The sequence below is a fragment of the Gossypium hirsutum genome, chromosome A04 (assembly GCF_007990345.1).
Source record: "Gossypium hirsutum isolate 1008001.06 chromosome A04, Gossypium_hirsutum_v2.1, whole genome shotgun sequence".
NCBI classification, from domain to species: domain Eukaryota; kingdom Viridiplantae; phylum Streptophyta; class Magnoliopsida; order Malvales; family Malvaceae; genus Gossypium; species Gossypium hirsutum.
The window spans coordinates 33855441-33866219 of NC_053427.1; positions in this window are offsets into that span (position 1 = coordinate 33855441).

A 10779-nucleotide genomic window follows, 5' to 3' on the forward strand; every position below is an offset into this window, starting at 1 on the left:
TATCGACCTTACTTCTCTTGATGGATTAGATAATTTAGTAATTTCAATAGTTACTTCACGTATGAAAATATACCATTATAAAATTAAAATATATATTATCATAATCTCATTCCATGAAAGATAAAAGTTGACTTTGAACACATTTGTAAAGTTTAATTCGATTATTTTTTATATAATTTAAATTTGTTTTTCAATGAATAACATCATTATTTTGTTTTGAATTAGAAAAAATTAAATATAAAATGTTAAAAATAGTTTTTAATATTAAAACTGAAAAATATTGAATTTAATGTTTAACATTGAACTTATAAATTAATAGCTAGTTCCATAATTTTAAAATATAAAAATCAAAATTAACTTTTACCCGTTATTAGAATTAAACTTTAATCTCAAATCTCAATTTCTTTTTATTTCTTTAAAATTTAATATTTAAGATATTATCTAAATTGAATCAAACTTTAATCTTAATTCTTAATTTTTTTTATTAGTGTCTACATCCAAATTGAATCCAACTTTAATCTCAATTCTCAATTTTTTTTTTTGAAGTTTAATCTTTAAGATATTATCTAAATTAAATCAAACTTTAGTCTGAGAATTCTTTATGGAATTTAATCTTTTAAGATATTTATATAAATTTTTCGAGATAGAACTGTTGTTTTAGCTTTTCAAGATAGAGTTGTATTGCGTTTATTTAAACTCAGAAGATGGGTTGAAGTAATACACCTTTAATTACACTCTCATTATAATTTAATCATTAAGCAATATCTTATTATATTAAATTATTGTTTTATTTAAACCGAGGTTAATTCTATTATTGGCCAACAAAAACACAAAAAATGCAATATACTTATACAAAAATATATTATTACAAGATAGACACATACAAAATATTTACTTTATAACTGAAAATAACATTATTATTTAATATATCGATAGTATTATCAATAATTTATTTACATTGATTTTGTAAATGTTTAAAAAAAATTATTGGAGTAAAAGTAACATTTATTTAAACTGGTAAAAAGTGTTAAAAGTGACCTTTTAATTACACTTTCGCTAAAATTTAAACTATTTAATTTAATAAAAAAGTAATATACCAAAAAAAGAAAAGAGGCTTATACAAAAAATACATTATATAAAAAGTTGCTACCACAAGACAAACACATATATGAAACATTTATTTTATAATTGAAAACAACATTATTATTTAATACGTTGATAATATTCTTAATTTATTTACATATATTTTGTAGTGATTAAAAAAATTAAGATTGAAGAATTAAAAGTATAAAATTGGTCCAACTTTTAACATTGTTGTCAGTACAGAAGGATGCGGGTTCGAGAGCGTTGAAGTGCATTATCCTCCTATTTAAGGGTTGGAGAGGGGTTATAAATAGTTTTAAGCATTGTATAAAAAAGAGCAGATATGATAAGAACCTATAATGAGATTAATATTCAAAAAACAGGGTTTTTTTTAATATTATATATTAATTGGTTTTTTATAATAAATACAAAATAAATATATTAAATTAAATAATAAAATTATAAACACGTACATATTATTATAAACTAGTTTGAAACAAACCATTTATGACACGTTTAGTTCACTGTAATTGAATAAAACTATAATCAGTAATTCAATTGTTTAGTTGAATGGAATGGAATAAAACTGTAATAGTATTCTTGTATTTGGTTAAATGGAATAGATGTTGTAATAGCACAAGAAAAAAAAAAACTAAAATGACCAAAGTACCCTTAATATAATTTTTGGTAGGTAGATGATTATTGTTATTGTTATTAAATTTTAATTGAATTATTATTAAAATAAATTAAGAAAAATAAAAATAAATAATTTAATCATAATTTAATATAATTATTATTAAATATAATTTAATAATATAATATAATATAATATTTAATAATATTTTTAATATAATTACTATTAAAATATGAATTAATAAAAATAAAAATATATAATATTAGAAAATTAATATATAGCCTACTTTATTATTTTTAAATTGCAATACATATTTAATGTGTTATAATATCATTAGCAAAACAAATAATTTAATTATCCTCTAAACTAAAAAGCAAAATATTAGAAGTAATAAATAGTTTGAGAATTATATTTTATATCCAAACATAATGTTCATACATTAAGAAAAAGTTACATGATGTCATTAGCTTCGGTCGATAGTGTGATCTATATCTCTGACTCCCGGTGATCTTTTGGCTAGTTAGGCGGCACTATAAGAAAAATGGAAAGAAAAGGGAGTAAGCATAAAAGCTTAGTAAGTTGCACATAAATAATTATACAGCAACAATTCATCAATAATCAACATGTTCATAACATAAGGGTAGGCATAAGCACAACTTACTCGTTACCATCCATACAAGTCACATATTATGTAATGAGCTCATAACTCATACGTATGAAATAGGTACTTGTACCACTCACTACAAGGTTATACAAGTCTTCAAATAGAGGTAAAACTTGTAACTTCTGCAAGAAAAAAGGGCACATTAAATGTGAATGTTATAAGTGTAACATCTCGATTTTGGGCCTAGTCGGAACAGTGGTTTCGGGAACACAAATTCGATGAGGAAAATTTTATTTTTATTATATTTTTATGGTCTACAATTTCAAGAAATGATTTTGTAAAAATTTCGTTCGAAAATTTTGACGTTTGGGCACCCAATTTAGTCAAAAGGACTAAATCCTAAAAAGTGCAAAAGTTGAGTTCTACATGCTAGAGGTGTCCAATTGTTATGAAATTTTAAATTGGAGGTCCTTATATGGTAATTAGACTATTGGTTAAGTTAGTGGACAAAACTAGACATGGTTAGGCATGTTTCCAAAGTTTTTCATTAAGGGCATTTTGGTTATTTAGTTATTAAAATAAATTAAAAACAAAATTAAAAGCCAATTTTTGTCCATCTTCAACCTCTTGGCAAAAAATTGCATGGAGAAACCATGGCTAGGGTTTTTCAAGCTTCCAAACTTGATTGCAAGTCCGTTCTAGCCACGTTTGTAATGATTTTTACGTTTTTGTAATCCCCGTAACAAGATCTATCTATTTCTACCATTAATTTGAGCTATGGTTTATGTTTAAAAATTGATGCATGTGTGAAATACATGCATTTTGATGTATAATGGTAGAAAATGGGTGTTGGGTGTTAAATAATTAACTTTTACTAAACGGTCTTCGATGAAAACGTCTAAAAGGACCATTTTGTAAAAGTTGTAAAATGGTATAAAAGTGTGTTTTGATGAGAATTGTGGTTTTCTATAGTAATGAAAATGGTTCGACTAGGCTTAAAGAGTGAGGAAATTGAATAAAAATTATTTTACGAGCCTAGGGGAAAAAGTGTAATTTTGACAAAGTTTAGGGAAAAAATGTAATTTTGTCAAAATATGATTTTTTGGATCACATTAAATAATGTGACTAATAATTAGACTAAATGTGCTATTATAGATCAAGGAAACTGAGGATTGGACCTAGATCAGGTGACAAATGGAAAATCGACGATTAGGTTCCTTTTTGCTATTTTGGTGCCGAGGTAAGTTCGTGTGTCAATAATATTTCAATGCTATATTTGAATTGAAAATTCTATATTATTATTGCACAAATGACATGATTTAATATATTGAAAAGTGATGAAAGAATGGTATATAAAATTTGTGAGAATGATGATATATGACTAGTAGCACATGAAATGTTTGATGGTTCAATCATTGATGGCTTGCTATATAATAGCTGAATATATTGAGAATTTGATATAACATGATGTTTTATTAAGTTGGATAACTTGTGAAAAAGTGAAAAAGAAGGTAAGTCCATTCGCAGGTAAATACAATGTGTGAGATATGTTAATTGCTTAAATGACGATTATATAATAAATGTATGCTTTTGATAAGAATATGATTTGAATGCTCAATGTATGAAAATTTATGAAACATTGACATGATTGATAATAAGAGGAAGAAAAATCTCGGTTGAATGAAATAGGATATTCGATGGATTCTTGAAAAGAAATTGAGGGTAAAAATGATTTAGCCCGGACGAGTGATCCAATCCCTATATAGCCTTCCCGAAGAATATATGTGAATGGATTTAGCCCGGACGGGAAATCCGAATTAGGTTCTGAATTTAGCTTGGACTGGTAATTCAGATCCAATCTCATTTGAGTATATGTCGTTGTAAGGGATTTAGCCTAGACTGGTAATCCCGCTGTAAGAAAGGAAGTTCGCGGGAGCATGCTCTTTAAAAAGGGAAAATATCAATTGATGGACATGAACTTATAAATGATCTACCCTCCCGAAGAATATATGTGCTGAAATGGATTTAGCCCGGATGGGTAATCCGATTAGGATCTGAATTTAGCCTGGACTGGTAATTCAGATCCGAGCTCATTAAAATATATGTCGTTGCAAGGGATTTAGCCTGGATTGGTAATCGTTGCAAGGGATTTAGCCTGGACTGGTAATCCCGACGATACTCTATGAGTTTATATTACAGGGGATTTAGGCTGGACTGGTAATCTCGCCGTAAGAGCGAGGTTCGCGGGAGTGCGTACTTAAAATGATCACTTGTATAAATTGACAGTGAATGAGATATCCATCAAGATTCCGAGAAATTCAACGAGATTAATATGAGAAATGAAATAAAAGGGTTCTTGCCATGATAAACTCATTTATATTATATGATATTATTATGATGCATATGAATTGTCATGTTTGGACAAGTGTTGTGCTAAGTGATAGCACAAGTAAGTACTTGAAACCCATGGACTTGTGTTAAGAATGAAAATGAATGAGTGATATTTATGAGAGTAATTTCATGAAAATCTTGTGATGGAATCATTATATTGTACTAAAACAGTTTCGACAGTCACAGTAGTCCTACTTTTAAAATCCACCAAAAATTGTGGAAATCGAATTAGAGACTGAATAAGATATGAAATCAAATCTTATTGAGTCTAGTTTTACACAGAGGAAACGATATAAGTAAAAGAATTTCATATTATGAGATATTTGAATTTTTGTCAGACAGGGTCAGAGTGATTTCGGGCTCCCCTGTCTTAACTTTGGAACATCATTAAAAATTGTATGATAATAATCATGGGTTATAAATGACCTACTTAAAATCCTTAATGAGTCTATTTTCAAGGGAAATATATGGAAGCATCATCTGAGTCCCGTACTATGAGATAAATAAATTTTAGTGAAAAAAGTAGGAGCTATCAAATAACGAAATAGGGGAGAATTTGAATAATAAACTGTACTTATTGGCTAGACCAAAAATTCTAAAAATTTTATGATAAGAAGATATATGAGTCTATTTTCTGGGAAAATTAGTGGTTCTCAATTTGGAGTCCCGTAGCTCTGGATATAAATAATTTAGTGACTGTGACTCGAGAAAATAGCTTAACTGAACTTTGAATAAATAGAGAGGAATTGAAAAATAGCATGTTAATACATTGCTTATTATTTTTCATACGAGCTTACTAAGAATAAAGCTTACTCCCTCCTTTCCATTTCTTTTAGTGTTGTCAGGTTGGCTCGGAGTTGGAGATCGTCGGAGGCAGCATCACACTATCAAGCCAATACCTTTGGAATATTGTTACATATGTTAGAATTATCAAATGAGTGGCATGTATAGGGACCTAGTTCTATGACATGTGTTATTTTGATTTGGCCAAATGTATTGGCCCTTTTTGAGCTATTGTATATGGCCATGAGGTGTGGCTCATATTGATTATGGCTTGTAAGTCTAGCTAGTCATATTATGATTTATTGCTTATGATGTGAAGATATGATTATGTTTGTTTGTCATGCATGGTTGGCAATATGTCATGTGTGTTGAATGTATGTTTTATGACTATGAATTAAATGTGTAATATGGAGATGAATATGGAAGTTTGATGATAAGTTGAAATAAATTGGCACAAAGATAACTATTGTATGACTAGTCTTGGTTTAATGTGGGAATGTGTAACACATGCATGTTGATAGGTAAATGATATGTTTGTATCATAATTGAGGATGTTGAATGCCATTGGATCCATGTATATGTGTGTGCATGTAAGGGTAACAAAAAGGCTTGAAAAATAGCCTAAGAGTTAACTACATGAGATGAGACACGGCCGTGAGTCTCCATCGTGTGAGGGACACGGCTTGGTGACACGGGCGTGTGGTCTAGTTATGTGGTTCAATTTGTTTAATGACGTCATAAAAAGAGAGTTACACGACCTGAGACATGGGCGTGTTGATGGCACATGGGCGTACCCATATGTCCACACGAGCATGTGACCCTGTTTCATGAGAAAAATTTTTAAGTTTTCCCAGAACTTTCCAAAGTTCTCAGTTTTGTCCTAAACCTTTTCTAAAGTATGTTTTGGGTTTCGTAGACCCAAATAAGGGACTATGTGCATGTGATTGAATGTTTTAAAAAATAAATGAAATTTTATTACTCGGTTTGCATGATTGCTTGCGTTTAAATTTGGTAATGCTTCGTATCTTGTCCCGGCGTCGGACACGGGTAGGAGGTGTTACAATAAGCTACAGAATAATATAAAAAGGAGGCTGCGAATCAAAAGGGAAAAAACAACCAGAAAATTTTGGTGAAGCTGATGCTGTAAAAGACTACAGCGATGGTGAAATTTTAGTCGTTTCTGTCAACAATTCTAAAGTGAGTAAGGAGTAGATCCTTGATTCGGGCTACACTTTCCACATGAGTCCTAATCAGGATTGGTTTACAACTTATGAAACAATTTCTGAATGTGTTGTTTTGATGGGAAATAATGCTTCGTGTAAAATCGCAAGTGTTGCAACAATTAAAGTTAAGATGTTTGATGAAGTTGTCAGAACACTTATTGGCGTACGACATGTTCCAGAATTGAAGAGAAATTTAATTTCGTTGAGTACTCTTGATTCGAAAGGGTACAAATACATAGCTGAAAGCGGGGTTTTGAAGATTTTCAAAAGTTCCCTCGTTGTGATGAAAAGGCAGAGAAAAACTGCCAAGTTATATGTTCTGCATGCAACTATCACTTTGTCAAATGATGATATTACTAAACTTTGGCGTATGTGCCTAGGGCATATGAGTGAGAATGACATGATAGAATTGAGCAAAAGAAGATTTATTGATGGGTAAGGAATTTGCAAACAGAAGTTCTGTGAACACTGCATTTTTGGAAAGCAAAAGAGAGTTCGATTCACCAGAGAAATCCATAACGCGAAGGAAAAGTTGGAGTATATTCATTCTAGTTTGTGGGGGCTATCTAGAGTGCCTTCAAGAGGTGGAGCTAATTATATGCTAACTTTTATTGAAGATTTTTCCAGAAATGTTTGGGCATTCTTTTTGAAGCAGAAAAGCGATGTGTTTTCTACATTTAAGTCTTGGAAAACTATGATTGAAAAATAGACGGGAAAATAAATAAAATACCTTCACACAGACAATGACTTAGAATTCTGTTCTGATGAGTTTAATAAACTGTGCAAGTCAGAAGGGATCGTGAGAACTTGACAGTTCGCCATACTCCACAACAAAACGGCGTTACAGAACGAATAAATAGAATGATCATAGAAAAGGTTCGATGTATGTTGTCAAATGCGAACTTACCAAAGTCATTTTAGGCCTAAGAAACTTCTACTGTATATTTTTTGATCAACCGATCTCCATCCGTTGCCATTGAGAAAAAGACTCTACAAGAGGTATGGTCTAGTAATCCTGCTGACTATTCTGATTTAAAGATCTTTGGGTGTCCTGCGTATGCTCATGTTGATAATGGAAAATTGGAACTGAGATCCATTAAATATGTTTTTCTTGGTTATAAAACTGGTGTAAAAGGGTTTAAGTTATGGTATCTTGAAAATATAAAAGTTGTAATTAGCAAATATGTTGTTTTTGATGAAACTGCTATGCTACCTAACTTATCTCTTAAAGACTCTTCCAATAAAAAAAATCAAAAGTAGGTGGAGCATAAAATTAATCTAGAATCTACAACAAAGTTGACTCCTCAAGCCGGTACAAAAATTCAAAACAGAGTTGCTTCTTCACCATAATATTCTATCGCCAAAAATAGAACTATAAAAGAAATTAAACTTCTAAAGTAGTATGTCGAGGTTGATCTAGTTGCTTATGCTTTAAATGTGGCTGAAGATATAGATGCAAACCAAGAGCCATCTAATTATTCTGAGGTGATTAGCTGTGAAGATTCAGAAAAGTGGATATTTGCTATGCAAGAAGAGATGAAATCATCCCACAAAAACAGAACATGGGATGATTCCATCTTTTAAAGGTAAAAAAAGCTATTTGTTGTAAATTGATGTTTAAAAATAAATAAGGAACTCCAAGAGTTGAAGAACTCAGATATAAAGTAAGGCTTGTTACAAAGGGTTACAGTCAAATTCCAAGAGTGGACTTCACAGATATGTTCTCCCCAGTTGTGAAGCATAGTTCGATTCGAAGCTTTGCTTAGTATTGTGGCCATGCATGATTTAGAGCTTGAGCAGTTAGATGTAAAAACTACATTTTTGTATGGAGAACTTGAGGAGGATATTTACATGCAACAACTAGAGGGTTTTACAGTTTCAGAAAAAGAGGACTAGGTTTGCTTGCTAAAAAAGTCTCTTTAAGGTTTGAAACAGACACTAAGACAGTGGTACAAGAGGTTTGATTCCTTTATGACTTTTCATAATTTCAAAAGAAGTAGTTTTGACAGTTGTGTTTACTTTAAGAAAAACAGTGATGGTTCTTTTGTTTATCCACTCCTTTATGTTGATGACATGTTGATAGTAACGAAAGATAAATGAGAGATAAGAAAGGTCAAAGCCCAACTAAGTGAAGAATTTGAGATGAAAGATTTGGGACCAGCAAATAAGATACTTGGTAAGGAGATTCTCAGAGATAAAAAAACAATTAAATTGTACCTAAGTTAGAAAGGGGTACATTGAGAAAGTTCTTTGCAGGTTCAATATGCAGAGTGCTAAGCCTGTTAGTACTCCTTTAGCAGCCCATTTTAGACTTCCATCGGCTTTGTCTCCACAATCAGATGATAAGATTGAGTACATGTCACATGTTCCATACTCTAGTGTAGTAGGATCTTTCATGTATGCTATGGTTTGTTTACGTCCAGATTTATCATATGCAGTCAGTGTAGTTAGCAGATACATGGCGAATCCTGGTAAAGAACATTGGAAAGCAGTTCAGTGGATTTTAAGATACTTACGAGGTACTACTAATGTTTGCTTACAGTTTGGAAGAACTAGAGATGGAGTCATTGGGTATGTTAATGATGATTTTGCTGGAGACGTAGATAGAATGAGATCTCTTATAGGTTTTTGCTGGAAACCTAGATAGAAGGAGATCTCTTATAGGTTATGTCTTTACAATCAGAGGTTGTGTGATCAGTTGGAAAGCCACTTTGCAAACTACAGTCGCTTTGTCTACCACAGAAGCTGAGTACATGGCTTGTAAAAAAGCTATTTGGTTGAAGAGACTCTTTAGTAAACTTAATGAAGACTTTCAAATTAGTACAGTATTTTGTGACGGTCAAAGTGCCATCTTCCTTACAAAAGATCAAATGTTTCATGAGAGAACAAGACACATTGATGTTCGGTATCATTTTTCTCGTGATATTATTGTTCGTGGTGATATTGTTGTGAGCAAAATTAGTACTCATGAAAATCCTGCAGATATGATGACTAACTTACTTCCTATAACCAAGTTTGAACATTGCTTATACTTGGTTGGTATTCATTGTTGAAGTTAAACCCTTAAGAGGTTTTATGGAAAATGTGGAGAACTTGTTCGTTGAGAGTTCGCGATGAAGAACTTGTTCATTGAGAATTCGTGTCAAGGTGGAGATTGTTAGAATTAAGTGACCTGAATCCTTATTTAAATAAAATACAGTGGTAAAATAAAATAAAAATAAGATCTATATAGAACTACACTTCTTTTATTTTATTTTAGAATAAGGTTTTTTTAAACTTTATTAAACTCCATCTATTTAATATTGATTAGAATAAGGTGTTACAATCTTACTACTATTAGAATATGATTTTACATGCCTATAAATAGAGACATAGTCTACTCCTCTTGTAATCATTTGAATTCCACATAGTGGATTTTCTTCTCCTCTACCAGTGATTTTTTTCGAAAGGGTTTCCATGTAAAAATCTGTGTGTTCTTTATTTTTATTTCTCCTTTCTTTGTGATATATTACCATTACCAACATTTTATTTTTTACAGTTTCTTTTTTTAGCTGATTAGTACCTGAGAAAAAGAAATAAAAAAGGTAATAGCTGTCACCAAGACATAGAGAAACCAAGGAAAAGAAAAAGAATAAAGCTCCCACAATATCGACTGAGGAAAAGAAAAAGAAAAAGAAAAAGAAAAAGAGTGGGGGATGATGACTTCATTCGACTGAGTAGGTTTTCTCTACAACCAAAGAAAAAAAAGGGAAGCGTTTTAAAAAAAGAGGACCGATACCTTTAATAGAGATAAGAAGGAAAGGAAGTTATCAGCAAGACCGAGGAGAACGATGATAGTTCTAGTTACAACATTTTCATCCCAGGTAAAGGTGAAGGCAAAAATTGAAAATGGGAAAAAAAATCTCACTTTTCCACCGAATTAAATGCCTATTCAGTGGTGAAGTAAGGGAATGACTATACAGCCTTTTCCTAGGATAGAACCCTATTCAACATAGGCTGTAATAGGCCATTATAGCCAACTAACATTAATTTAGTGATGGGCTCACCGATTTGGACTGTAA